Genomic DNA, 15593 nt, shown 5'->3' on the forward strand with positions numbered 1-15593 from the left:
AAATGTTGGTTGACACAGAGGCAGCAGAAAAAAATCAGTATAAAAATCAACAACGGGAGTACACGGACATTCATATGCACAGACAGAAACATTGTTCTGATTGTAGACCGAGAACTATTTACAGCCATAATTATTTTCTACCCATTCGCTAATGTAGCGTCTACATTTAATTTTTGTTTCTAATCTCATTCCACCAATCTCTGAATCAAATCCATATTTACTTCCCTCTCTCCCTGGTGTTTTCTCTGCACTACCCTTCTTCCCTTCCAAACAAGATGAGTCTAATTTCTTCCAATCGATGCAAGGCAACTTGAGTTAACACGAACAGACAAAAGACGTCTCCACCAATTTAGCCTATTGGGGGGGAAAACAGAGTGCAGCCAAATGAGAAAACTCAACCAGAGAAGAAAGCACAGCACAAGCGTTTCATAAGGAAACATGACAGCGAGGCACTTCCTGTTGCTCCGGTGACTCATGGAGTTCATGGAAATTACTTCTGATCACACAAGAAAGATATTCCTTTTTTAGCTCTGGAGCTTCTGTGTTGCGTTGTTTCCCTGTATTTGCAGCAGATGTGTGAGAAAGATTGAATGACGTTACCGAGCCACTAACAACCAGGTCGTTCACCCTGGAATATTGTTCCACATCTGCCACACGGCCGTCCAGCACGTCTCTTTCTTTTGTCATTTTCTTCATTTTTCAGTTCCTTTATTTCTCCCATCAAGCCCATAATTAGTTTCTGTTGCTTGGAGATATTTGCAATCTCCTCTGATATAAAGCTCAGACCTTTCTTTATGCCTTCAATTTCCTCAACTGAAATAGCACCAGATTTATTTAGGTCCTGTCGTTTTATCCAGACGGCGTCCGCAGCATTCCCAGTATCAGCCATTGATTGGTAACCTGGTGATCCCTGGAGATTAGCCTTCTTCTCTCGGACAGCCTAGGACACTTCCAGCCTCAAGCCTATTTGAAGAGCAGCGGCCTCTCAGAAAAGATTTAAAGACATTATGACCATTATAATTTATATAAAAGACTGATGAAATCCTCGTCGATACTTCACAGGTGGGCTTCTGATGCTAAACGTGGGCAGACGGCGGTAGCCCCCCTTTATGGCCACATTGGGGTTGGATGGATGAATTTCTATGTACTTACACCTCACTGCAGGAAGACATCAAAATAGTTCTTGACCTTTCTAAGTAGATTCTGCATGCTACCTGTGGGTGTCCACACAGTATAAATACATGCATGTTTTGCATCTCAATAAGATTTTAAAGTCTTTTACTATGATGAACTCCTTAAAGCAACTCGCTGCACAATTTCAATTAATTTCATCTGCCATTTTGTTATTGTTCTCTCAGTCTTTGGCCCCATTCACACAACAATGCTTGGAGTTGAAAGTGGAAAACTTTTGTTGTATTTTGGGTGCTTGGAGCCAGTTAACTTCCAAAATGCCCCGATCCGTCTCAGGAGAAATGAGAGGAAGGCTAACCTTTCTGAAAGGCTGCTACTATGCAGGTGCAACACGGCCATATTTCTCCTGCACAAGAAGATGAACAGTAACAGAGAGGCCGCAGGAGTATGAACTCAAAAATATGTTTCTCTTCCTCATTTCATTCTAGTGAACTATTATAAACTTGTAGACATGTTTGGTAAAGGAAGTTAACGTGTACATTTTCTTCAGGTCTCAATCATCACACCTGGTAAACGACTCAAAACAAGTCTAAAGCAGAATCATTCATCCGTCATGAGTCGAGAACACTCGTCACCTCCACCCACAAATGTATCTGCCTCAAAAACGTGCAACTAATTAAAGTTTTTTTTTTTTGGTTTTTGCCAATTGTTAAAACAAAGAAACAGTTGTCCAAATTCAAATTTCTTTTTCTTCTGCAATTTTTCGAATGAAACACATAAAAGGAAAGACATTTTTCTAACTCTGACGTACAATTGGTCTACATATTTCCATCGCATTGACGCGTACTGAAATTCAACATGCACCATGTTCCAACATACCTGGGTGTGCGAGGACCCATTCAATGTTGCTTGCAACTTTAATTCTTTTTCTTTCTTTTTTTGCACATTTTCTCTCCTCCTTTAGGTAAAAAAAAAAACAACACATTTTAATGACGTATGTCTTTAATGTCCATTCATTAATTCTTTCATTCAATCATTAAATCCACCTCTCCAAAAATAAAAAATAAAACGCGCTGTATAAATAAGTAGGAATGGTTTCATTCAGATCCAGACTATGTTGCATGTTTCTATATCTTCAGTACATGGGAGTAATTTTACGGCCTTTGGTGTGTCCTGCAGATGGGCATTATATGTTTGTCTGACACTTTCTGTATGTGTGACGTATTTTAGCACATAAAATACATCTCCTTCGTCCTTCCAATCAACACTTGTCCTTCCTCCCATTGACTGAAGCTTTCAGCCTCTTCCGTGACGGCTCTGCCGCGGCTCATTGTTTGATGTTGCGCTCACCGTGTGCTCTGACTCACTGCTAAAGTGCTGCTTCTCTCGCTCTTTTCACTCTCTCCATCGCACTCAGTCTCACGGCCCCCAGGTCGACGTTTCCCGGAATCACATCTGACACTTGTACAAACAAAACTCTGCTTTCATCATCCTGGCCCTCCATTCTGTGTTTTCTGAGTTGTGGCCACAACAAAGATTCAGCTATTTTTGTGACAAAGACAAAGTGGAGTTTTTGTCAGGTTGTGAATTCAGTCGCTCTTTCCTGCTGCAGAAAACTGTTTGAAAAATAACTCCAAGTCTGAATATAGAACGAGGACAAACTATTACATCAACATTCGAGAGGCAGATTCTATCTTACGTCTCATTACATCTTATGTCTTGATCTTGAGTGTGTGAGAAGCAGGTTTGAATCCCGGATGCAGCAGGCAAGGTATCCAGTGTAAAAACTCACCAAGTCAAAATATTTTACAATTTGCAATGAAAGGAACAGCTGGAAAAACCAACGACCAGAGAGCAGAAAAAATGAGCCGCTGGATATGCTATCATGCTTTTGTGTCTCTAACACAAGGACCAAAAAAATGAGATACGAGATAGAAATGATATAACCTGTAAAATGTGAAATGCAGAATGCGTTCGTATGGAAGGTAATTAAATCCATATTTCATTTGTGATCAAACGCGGGGAAAAATTGCATATTTCGCTCTGAAGTTGTCAAAATTAGATTGCCCATGCAGAGAAAACTAGAAAAACACATTTTCTTAGAATCAAGATCAGATCTTGACGCAGATCTTTTTTGGACACCCTATAATGCTTTGGTTATTCAGAGATCGAAAAGGGGGTTCTTAGCCTTTGTTAGCGGTGAAGGCTACAAGGAACAATGGTTGGAGACCATTAATTCCCTCCTGCTGATTGTTCAATCTGACATTTGGCTGGTTAAAGCCTCATAATGCAAAGAATGAGCTGTATGTGCCATTTGAAACCGTTATGGGGACAGATTAACCATCCATCCACTGGCGCTGGAGATGAATCATCTGGCTTTAAAAGGGGGCATCTCTGCAGGTATGGAGTTACATTAGTTCTTACAGCTGATGAAAGGAACTATTGAGGTTTTGAAAGTTTCCTGCTCCTATTTTGACAGAGAGCTTTTCTCAGCAGGACAAGACTAAATCACGTAATGCCTCCATCGCAACAACATGTCTTCTGAAGAAGTGACCTGCAGTGCAGACCTTTCACCTCGAGGGAAAATATCTGGTGCAACATTAAAATGAAGCTCTGGAAAAGAAGACTCGGGACAATTGAGCTGTTAAAATCCTCCATCAGACAGGAATGAAACAACATTCATCTCCTCAAACCGCATTAGCTGAGCGACTCGCGTGTCCCGGGTTTACAGACTAAATGACGAAATCTGGTCCTGATCCAGCCTTTTTCTTTCAATTTGTTCAAAATGAGCCAAAACAGTAAGAGGTCTCACTTTGAAAGCCTGATGAAAGGTTTCTGTGTCATCCTCAAGGGTCGCAGCTCAAGTAACAATGACAACAAATAGTCGACAAGATTAACAAGTAATACAAACAACAAAAATCATGGTGTTGCATTATTTTGAAGACCAATCACTGCAGATTTTTTTGATAGTGCCTGGGTTGGATGTGGAGGAAATGAACCGTAAAATGTTTGTTTTAATCCGTGGAAAATTCTTGATTTAAAAGCAGTAACATTTATACAGTTAAATTATTATTGTTGGGGTTTTTTTTGTTTTTTTTAATTTGTCAAGGCTTTAAATACAGAATTATTTGTTTTACTAGTGCGTTGTGTAAGTTTTTTTGTTCAGTTCTTTTTATCTAGCAGAGCACTCAACATTTGATTCTTCACAAAAATATCTTTTGAAACGTCAGCCTCTGTACTGTGGAGTAGTGGTTGGCACCGCCTGGGTTCGAGCCCATGCTTGAGCATATTTATGTGTGTGCATGTTTTTTTTTTTTTTGTTTGTTTTTTTTTGCCTGTGGTCCAAAAACACATTTTTGAATATATTTGGTGACTCTAAATGTGTGTGGCTGTTTGTCCAGGGTGTAGCCTGCCGTAGTCCATTTTAGATGAAGATGGACGGAAAAATTCAGATTGGACAGAACAACTCCCACCAGTCCATTAACAGATTCAGTTTTCCTCGGTTGTCTGCCTATTAACTAATCCCAGTCTCCTCTGACTGGCTTCTGCTTCCTTAACTTGTTTGTAGCACCTGTGACAAAATATAGCTCCAAGGTCCAATACACCCCCCCATACACACACACACACCCACACCATATGTTCTCTTGTTTCTATCGTCCATGTCAGTATTGAACGTCCCTTTAACGAACCACAATAGATCTCACAGTCAGAGGGATACTTTTCTTTCTTTTTTTTTTTTTTTAATCATCACTAATGCAACTAATTTGAGAAAGCATGGGGTCTGTTGGACAGACATGGATGTGAAGAGACAACAAGTCATTAAAATAGCTCGTCATGTTGGCAGGAACGGAGCGGTGGGATGCTGTGATGGACCAGAGGCAGCAGAGCCCCATCAATTATTTCATCCTGTCACATCGATGTTGATGACGGTCAAACACAATAATTTAAGTTTGTAACTAGATTTTTGCATGTAATAGTTAAATATCACCTCCACCAGAAGCTATATTTCTTCATTGTTGTTGAATTGTTTCCCAGTTTGCGGGTGAGATCCGCATTAGAGTCTGTATCCGAAATCCAGAAGAAAACTTTGGGTAATTTTTAATTATGAGTATAGTTTTAATAATATGTACTGGTTGATTAGGCAATTTATTAAATTATAAAAGAGATTCAGATCAAATTGTCAGTAAGGGGTCTTCAACCTGCAGCTCCAAATGTGGCTCTTTAGCTCTTGTGTAGTGGCACCAAGAAGCTTCAGAATAACGTGTATGTATGTAAGCGCATCATTTATTGGTTGCAAAGCATCACGCCTGTCACACCTGGTATTAATGGTAATATTTACCATTTGCTTCCCATTCAGACCTTTTTTTTATTTGTTTGTATTTCCTATAAGTGATTAAAAAATCGAGTATTTTTTAAAAACATGATTGAGAATTTATTGATGCAATTTTGATTAGTAAGGGTATGAGTAAGTGTTTTGCCTCGCCGAGTCTAAAGATGTGTGTGTCTACTGAGGCATATTTCTCTGTGTGTCTCTGGCTCTTCCTGGCTGAGAGTTGATGAACTCTGACAGCTCCAAAACACTACTTTCCTTCGAGGGGACTTTGATGGTCTTTCTGCCTCGTTGGCTGATGCACTGAACACCAACAGGAGGAGGGAAGGAGGGAGGGAAGGAGGGAGGGAAGGAGGGAGGCATGCATGCAACAGCCTGTCACTCTGTGTGTTGTGGCTCATTTTCGGTCAGCTGAAGCTTTGGTTTCAGGAATCCAAAAAAAAAATTTTTCGGAGGCTGATTTTGTGAATTTTATGACAATTCAGATCAAATGTACAATGGGGAGGATTGAGGAAGACGGCTGAATGCAGGAGATGATAAAGTGCAATAGATGTTCTGGTCAGAAGCCAGAGGACACTTCAGCGTGGAGCATTCGAGCGGCTTCGTGCTTGTGACAGACGGAGACAGACGAGTCTGGTTGTCACTGGTAGTTTTTCACAGCTGAGGGCTGAACATGTTTCCCAGAGGAGTGTTGTGTTTATGCTAAATGTGGAGCTCCGAGGGGAAACTAACAGCTCTCTGTCCACAAATATTCAGCCCAGCATGACATGTTGGCTTTTTTTTCCCCCCAGGGAATATAAACAACATATAGACAGTTGTGATAGTTTAAATATTTTCTGTATTTTCTACACAGATGCATTCAAAATGTAATATAAATTACTTGTATTTGTCTTGAGTGAATGAGTGGTTTGTGAGACAATAACTTTTAATGAATGCATGTAAAACACCCAGTAAATTAAATGTAAATAAACAGGGAGAAGGTACAGCATATGCAAATGTTTTCAGTCAATAAAACACAGGAACATTGGGCTTGATATTCACATCTGCACCACTAAAAGGTGGTAGCTAGAGATTATAATAATTAATTAAAAATAAAAACGAACATGGCAGCCTGCCGGTGAAATAAATTAACTTCAAAACATAAAAAAGGAGTGTGTTTACGCTTCAGCAGCGTAACACTGACAATGATGTAGTTAGTCTGCTGGGCCACGGGAGGGCGCTGTTGGTTGATTTTGTAATGAAACCACACAGACGTGTGCCGATAACAATACGTTGTAAACGTGAAGAAAATGGAGAGAACCTGACATCGCGTTTTGTGGATACGCTGGTATTCGTTGTCATGGAAACGGGGCTCTTAACTTCTGTTTTCCTCCTGCCAATAAAGCAAAACATGTCTGGAGCCCCTGAAGACACTCAGTTCATTAGAGAAGTCGTAACTTGTCTACAACTCCACTTCAAAACAGACAGATTGTATGAAATTACTGAGGTTTAAGATCCGCTTTTAATGATTCTTGTGTTTGAAACTGAGTGGTTTGGTGCTTTTCTATTCTTTGTTTTAGTTTTACTTCTTTCTTCCTTTTGTTTAATATTTCATGTATTGTTGTCATGTCCCATGTCTGCTATCTTGTTTGCTCCTCCTCCACTGGACACCAGAAGGGAAACGCAAATGGAGAACGCAAAGCGGAACTTAAAACCCTCATACACACCTGGAGAACCATTCAGAAGCTGGTCCAGAACTTAAAGATTTTTGCCTGATTGTCTCCTCACTCCTGTGTGCATATGTGGGCTGTACCAAGTGTTTTTGCCCAGTTCGCTGATGATATTATGTTCATTTTTCTGTTAAGTTGCACAGAAATTTGAGTAGTGGCAGCTTTTGGGGCTTGTTTGTAAAAAGGTATTTGCTCTTCTGGGCTTGCTTCCAGCTCAGATGTCAGCATATGTCATCAATATGCTGCCTCAAACTTCCAGTTCAAGCCGTCCTGAGGTTTACACGTAATAATATATGTAGAGTGAATTCATAACTGCTAAGACAATAGCTTAGGCTCACGCCAAAATGAGAGGAGGGCTGAAGTACACTGAAGTAACTCATCTTGTTGAGTAATTCAAACACGGTATAAAACTGTATTCATTCCCTCAGAAGACTTTACCTGTTTTACAGTAGACTTCAATTAAAACATTGATTTACATTGCAGGGACTCACTTCTGCCCACACACACACACACACACACACACACACAGCATTGATCCTGAGGTCACATGAGAGCTGTGGAGGAAGAACTGTGGTGGTGTTGCATTAACCTGTAATGCCTCGTCAGAGCCGGCCAGTTAACCCACCATGACACACACACCACACACACACACGGACGCACACACGCGCGCGCGCACATCTCTGTCAGTGTGATTAAGACTCTTTGACTTATAATGAGTTTAATTAAGCATCTGAAAAGGCCAGTCGGTGGTTTACTGGTCAGATGGACGAGGAGGACCATCCGCCCTTTAGTTCGCTCATTAAACCCAGCTGTGATGGATTTAGTCCTTAAACCTGCGGGAATAACAATTTCTAAAGCCACACATAATGAGGATGGAAAATACAGATCCTCAAGTGTCTGAAAACACAGACGTGTTGCTTTTCTTTTTTCTCCGCTCACGGAGATTGCGGGAGTCCCATAGCGTTTGCCTGCAAACATTGTTGTTTACATTCAATTTAAGAGACAGTTTTGACAGCGAGGTGACTACAACTACAGACCACCCAACCAGAGAACCTAATAAAGAAAAGCAGAACAGCAACTGTTCGATTGTAGTAGTTGGGTTTTTGATTTAAAAAAATAAAACAAAACACAATTAAGTAAAATTCACAGCAGGCATTCCCACCCTTTTCTCAACTTGTCTTGTTGTGGTAGGTTTCAATGTGTGCTTGTCAGAATTTGAGAACCTTTGCAGAGTAACTTTTGGAGGCCTTCCTTGAGGGATGGGCACAGAACCAGAAGGGATGGGGATCAGGGGGTTGCCTTTTCCCGGAAGGATTCTTTTACCCTTTAAATTCCTTAGCGAATGATCTGAAACTTGAATGAGGTGGACCTCTTTGAACGATGTTGTCTCATCGTAGGACCACTTCAACGTTTGAGTGGTTTTATTCCTCAAAAGGTATTGTGTAGATATTGTCCCTTATTCCTAAATATCTATTTTGAAGACTTTCAATAAACTAACAAAGACATCGGTCAAAGACATCACAAGTATTTTTTCATGTTCAGTTCATGTTCAGTTTGTGTTCCTTAAACCCTAACATAACGATCACGACAATATTTCCACTTTAGGCAGCAGGTGTTCTCCTGTTTTCCTAAAGCTGATGAGGAGTCCTGAGCCATCTGATGCTCTTCATATTCTTTTAAATTAGGATTGTTCAGTTGGGGATACCAGCAGATCTCCTCACACAAGCGCTACTTGAAGACGGCGTCCATTGTTGTTTGTTGCTCTGGCATACATGCGGTCTCAGAGGGTACCACATGGACCTTTGCCCTCAGGGGCGGATGACAATAGGTAAAGTATAAAATTGTTGTAAATATGAGAGTGTGTGATTTGCTCTCTGTAAGCGGATTAAGTGGTATAGGAGATGGATGGATGTAAAGAAAAACAGTCTCTCTTCCTCTGATCTTTGTGACTTAGAACAGCTGATGATGCACTTTCAGTCAGGCTGATGGTATCTGCAGCGAGTGCTTGACTCCGCTGTTACACCGATCACCTCCATCTACAACATCCTTTATCCAGAACATTCACCATCTCTCCTCCTCTACGTCCGAACCATCTCAACCTGAAACCTTTCAAACCGTATCTCACACCGCTCAACTGTGCCTGTCTGTTCGTTTTCAATCCTGCTCACTCCTAAAGAATTGATCTTTGTTGATCTATCGAAAACGATTATGTATCGTGTCATCTTCTGAGTTTATTTTGTGAAATGTTGATAGAAGATGACTTGTGGGATTTATCTCCATTTCCACCCTTCAGGAAATAATAGAAAGAGACAGGGTCTGTATGAACTTGAATTTGGTTTTGATTCACTCAACAGCATTGTCACACTTTATCAGTCTCTCACAAACGCTTTCAATTGTACTTCCACAATGGGACACTTAGCTGCTCTTCAGCCCAGAGCAGCAAAGCAAATGCTATCTTTTCTCCACACCTGAGCAGTTTACTGTCAAATGGAAAGCTATGGTAGAAGGTCGACTCATGTTCTTTTTTTTGGTTTGCAGCTGAATAGAGAAATGACATCCTCCCTGCATTGTTTGAAATAACATCTTTGTGTTTGGAAGCCACAATGTCCACAACCAGAGTGTTATGTCACACTGCTAGTGGGGGATAAAAACCCCACGGAGTCCAAAATCCTCCACTTTTCATTTTTTTGTGAAGATCAATATTCTCTTTGTGAAGTCTGTCTCATCAAGCTCGTCATCTGCCTCTTCCGCCTCCTCCTCTCGCTAAGCTGACTGATATCAGAGGAGAACAGTATGACTCGAGGCTGGCAGCAGTCTGGTGAAGTGATCCAGAAAATGGTGCCATTTAGTTTCCACAGCTCAGACTGACCCTCCTCCTGCTCTGTGTTTTCTGCTCTAATCACTGATTTTTTTTTTCTGTGCTTTCTGAACATTTGTGCGGGAGTTCGCCCCAACCCTTCCCTCTTTGCCATTTGTCTGGCAAAGAGGTTTGGAAACGCCAATCTTGCTCCCTGGACAGATCAACAGCCAATCAAATCATGAATGGAGTTTACTTAGACAGGTGTGCAGCTGCATGTGTTTGTGTGGCCTGGAGCCAATCGGAATCTGCATGTTTACTCCTTAAATTAACGACAAACAACTAGTAAGTTGAAGCCATTTTAGAATATCTAAGAGTGATTAAAAATGTTTAAAACATTCATTGGAAATGGATGTTACTGGTATAGTTGTTTACCACTTGAGCAGTCCCCAAAGCTCTTCACACTGTTACGGCTGCCATGCAAGGTGCTCAGTCCCCCCACTGGGAGCAGTTTGCTGTTCAGTGTCTTGCTCAAGGACACTTCACCATGTTGACAGATAGGGAATCAAACCTTGAAACATTCTGATTGAGAGACGACCCGCTCTACTAACCGAGCCACAACGATACAAACAACGACTTTACGAGAGCCCCGGGATACTAAACGGCTGTACAGGATCTACGATGAGTGGAGTGAGAAAATACAAAATCCAGGGTAAAAGTTTACCAATATAGTATGATAAAACGTAAAAAAACAAAAAACAAATAAGGCTTAAGTGTCATTGATTTACAGGGTAGTTGCACCTTAACCACATGGAAGGGAAATACGGCGAAGCGCATCTGGATATAAACTCATGCACAGTGGGACAGACAGCAAAAAGAAAGGGTTCAGGACCAACCTGAGGCATGAACTTTGTCAAGAGAAGAGAAAGTTTCAGATAGATTGAAAGGTATGAGGTAGCACCTAGGTCAGAAGTCTGCAACCTGTGGCTCTGGAGCCACATGTGACTCTTTAGCCCCTCTGTAGTGGCTCCCAGAAGTTTTCAATTACATGCAAATAAACATTTTACTTTTATAAAATTATATTTACAAGCAAGAAACATTTTCAAAAAGACTTATCTTTTGACTAAAAAGGGATTTGTCAGGGTTCGTGGAACTCAATTGCATGGCGGACAAGGAGCTCAGTGCAAAAGTGTTAATCAAAACCACGGCAGAAGTGAAGTCAGGCAGTCCAAGGTCACAACCAGCAATTTGTGATTGGAAAGGAAATCCAGGAGGAGAAGTCAGGCAGGCAAGAGGTCAGAACACAAAGGCAACACAAGGAAAAATGTCAGGTATGACTGGTGTGAGAACGCAGACGAACTGGCAACCAGAGCTACAAGAGAGGGGAACTAAATACACACACTGATGACGATTACAAACAGCTGTGACCAGGAGGAGGAAGCAGGAGAGCACAGGGGCGGAGCTGAGGGGAGGAGTGAAAACTCTCAGGAAGGTAGGGGGGAGTGAGAGCAGGATCATGACAGGATTTAAAAAAAAAAAAAAGGTTACGAGTGAAGTGGGGGAAAAAGGAGAACCAAAAGCAAAAGGGGGAAAAAAGGTAAATCGGCTTAAAAAACTGAAATGACTAGAATTTCTAACAAAGAAATATTATAAATGGGGGAAAAAACATGCAAACATGGTTAAAAAGATCCAACATGGTGAAAAAAGCCGAATATGTCAAAATTGTCTATGAAAAAAATGCTGATAAAGAGTGAAACTACTAAAATACGGTACAAAACAGGTCAAATGTAATGAAATGTTCACCATCCTGAATTTTAATTGACACTTCATAAATTAATTACACCTACCAAAACTATTTATGAACCCCTATAAGCTAGGTCAGCCTCATTTGAAAAGTTTAACATGTTTAACAAGTGGCTCAAGTTAAATTTGATTTGGTGGAAAATCACAAAAAAAGCCTCTTTTGGTCATTAAGATAACCAACCCCTGACCTCGATGGGATCCAATTTTAATTCTACACCACCAAACACAATCGTCGCCTTCAGGCAGTTTTACTGTGCAAAAAAATCTCATCATTTCCACATGAGCAAGCCTAATTTATAGTAGAAACTTTTTAAGACTGCATCAGCATCCCTAACTCAAACCAGAAGCTGGTTCCATTGTAGTGAATGTGGACAGAGTGAATTCTCCCTGCACATGTCCTGCACTCTTTCCTCGTTCCTATTGTAGTGAAGTAACCACGGCATGTGCCTTCAATTTGAAACATCACGACAATGTGATCATTTGCCAAACACTCAGATCAATGGACTTCTTGCAATGCCGTAGGACTTTGTCGCGCTCAAGGGTTCTCATTTCTGGATTGCTCTGCCACGGCGTTTCGGTGTGATGTTAATTTATTTCATGTCTTATTAGTTTTGTGCAGATGACACTTGTCGCAGGGAGACAAGGAGAAATAGTCCCCATGTTTGGAGTGCATGAAGGAGTAGAGCCTCGATATCCGCAGCCACTTGAGACCTGATATCCATGCTGAGACTCGGCTGTCACGCTGCCCCTCCAGCTCAAACAATCGTCGCTGTTGACATCACCAGCTGACTTTCTCCTCCAGGCAAAGTGTGGAAATACACACTGTTTCTGGGAACATTTATTCTCAGAGTTTGTCATTTTTTCTTCTTCTTTTTTTTTTTTTTTTACATTTTTGTAGGTTTTGAATAAATGCATAATCAGAACAACACATAAGCACAGCACTGCTCGAGCTGATTTGTGTTTCTTCCTCCGCAGAGGCCTTGGGCTTGTCCCAATATATGAGTGAAGGCAGTGGCGGTGCTCCAGCTGCTGTATGAAGTACTTAGCTCTTTATCAGTCAATGTTTTACATTTCTGTGATTGCAATCAAAACAATACCTGACTGAGAAGTTGTGAAACACTCCAAGATAAGAATTGCTCATGCAAAATTGGAAACACTACAAATACCAACCCTCAAAAAATGGTCACTTGGGTGCCATTTCCATTATATACATCAAATATTTTCACAAGTCCAAACAATTACTACCGAAAATTACTACAATATCAATATGAATAAAATTATAATTAACCTTCTGGTACAAAATACAGTAAAATGTATAAAACGAAAAGAACTTCTCCTATAGCTGTTGCATTATGGGTGTTTTTGACAAACTCACACTGACAGCATGACTTTGAGGCAGATGCTACTTTGCTAGCTTTCTTTGCAGCATCACTGAAATCTCAGCTGGAGTCTCAGTGCTGTTTTGTGTCACAAGTCTTAAGAAATTTTTTTTAAACCTATATTTTCCTTGAAAGTTAAAAAATGTACTTGGTGATTTGGATGATTGGAGCCTCTTACCGGCCGGTTTTGGCCCACGGGCCTTATGTTGGACACCCCGGTCTAGATGGTCTCAGACCCCATCCTGTTCAAAAGTGCCATATGATTGAGTTTTCTTCTGTTCTGGTGGACATTACATTTTGATCTGCATCTGGTTTGCAGTGGTATTTCTACACCACTACTCAACAAACTGGACATCTCATTGGTCAGAACTCTTTGAGTTGGTTGGGATAATTCAGTAGTACTTGTCCATAAAGTGTCTTTTGGAAATAAGCTCTTTTCTGTGAAAGAAAGGTTCAATAAATGCCTTGATGTTAAGTTCAAACGTACCTCCTTTGTTATACGAGTGGCTGATCTTTAGATTAAAGACAAATGCCTGTAATTTCAAAGTGACATGCGGTCCAATTCAGAATTTAACCCTCCAGATGGAGGAAGTGAGGAAATTGTCAAGTAATGACATTTTGGTACTTTCAATGTGACAATCAAAACCAGACAATGTGGAAACAATTGACCTGCGCAGGGTTTCTGATTGCAACCACACCCCTTACTTAAGATAGAAGCCGCCCTGTGGCCTCCGTCAAGAAAATATCAGTTGCATTTCAACCGACTTTTCTTTGTGTTGTTGATTGTTGACAGATTCAGAAATGAATTCTGTCTTTGATTAAGCCAAATGTTCACCGTATTCACTTTGTGAAAGTGCAACCTTTCATCATTCACTGGATCGTAACAGCCTTTTATTTAGCAGGAAGACATGCTCAAGTGTTTTCTTACCTCCTTCGGTAGGTATATATAGGTTTTCTGAGCACGTTTCCAGGTCTCTGTCTCTTTTAGTGCATGTAGATTGGCATCCTGGAGGGGTTGGATTAAAAAAATAACACACATTGAGGCCCCTGTGCCTGAGTGAGAGTCATTAAACCACTCCACCACTCCAGCTCTCCCTCTTTTCTTTGTGCTCAGCCCTCTTGTACTCTAGACTACTTAGAGCCTCAGTAGTAATCACCAGGTTTCTATTTAACCCTTGTTCCACTGGGCCCCTGCGTGAGAGGTCACCGAATTATCCTTACTCTTTCATCCTCATGTATTCACCCATCATTTCACCCCTCTTATAACTCTTTATGTTCATTGATCCTGCCCTAAAAAGTGTACAGTAGAATCAATAAGTGAATGACTTGTACTTCAAAACATCTTTGTTGTTTCTTATTCGTTTTGAATCCAAGTTTGTTTCTTGTTCGTCTTCTTGCTTTTGAAACAGGTGTTTTGAGTAATTGACAAGAACATGGTGACCAAACAAGTAACCACATTAACGTTCACTTTAAACGTCACTACAGAAATACAAAGGTTGAATCAGGTGAAAACAAAAGTCACAATGTGAATAAAATGATAACAGAAATATAGGTTTGTTTTTTAAACACATGAATATAAAAGTAAAACAAAAATTTAAGTCACAATGTGAATTTAAATATGGATCAGAAAAGTCAAAATCTCAATACAAAAGTTAAAACTCAGTTGACAACACCATTCAAAAAGAGAAAACATTAACAAAAATAAATAAATAACGGCACATAAAAGAAAGGTGCAGCCCAAATTTTAAAAAAGCCACAACTTAGATGAAAAAAAGACAAAAGCGACAAAACAAATACAAAAACATAAATACAAATAGCCACAACAATAACAAAGCTCCACGATGAATAAAAAATCCACAACATGAATATAAAAGCCATCATACACAAAAAAAAGATACAACACAAACAGAGACCTGCATTTTGGGTGCGTGTTTATGGTGCTCAGAGTCACTGAAAACACATCTTTTTTGAAAACGCCCCCACGTGTCTCTGTGGAAACAATGGAAAACGCAATGTTATTGAAGCGCTGCTATTGGTCATGCACGCCACGGCTGTAGGAAATAGTTCTTCTGCACATGCTCAGTAGCTGGACAATAAGAACAATGTTTTCCAGAGTGTCATGACTCCCAGTCCATATTGGACTTGGCAGTTTTATTTTGACAGTCACTGTAATAACAATCCAACTTGGTCGTCCTTCAACTCGAATGTCCGTGTTCTTACATTGTTAATGTTTATAGTGTATTGTTCTCTGCATACATGGCTCTGAGCACCGTTGGAATGTAAACAGACAACAAAAGTGGAGTAAAAGATTTTAGTTTTAATTTGCTAACATAGTCGTGTACACAGGGTCTGAATTACAATCTTTTGGTTTCTGTGGTATCAAAACTTCACTTCAGAAGTGAGTTGTCACATAATAATTTAATACTACTTTTTAATTGACATTC

Source organism: Blennius ocellaris (genome assembly GCF_963422515.1).
Source record: "Blennius ocellaris genome assembly, chromosome: 18".
Classification (NCBI taxonomy): domain Eukaryota; kingdom Metazoa; phylum Chordata; class Actinopteri; order Blenniiformes; family Blenniidae; genus Blennius; species Blennius ocellaris.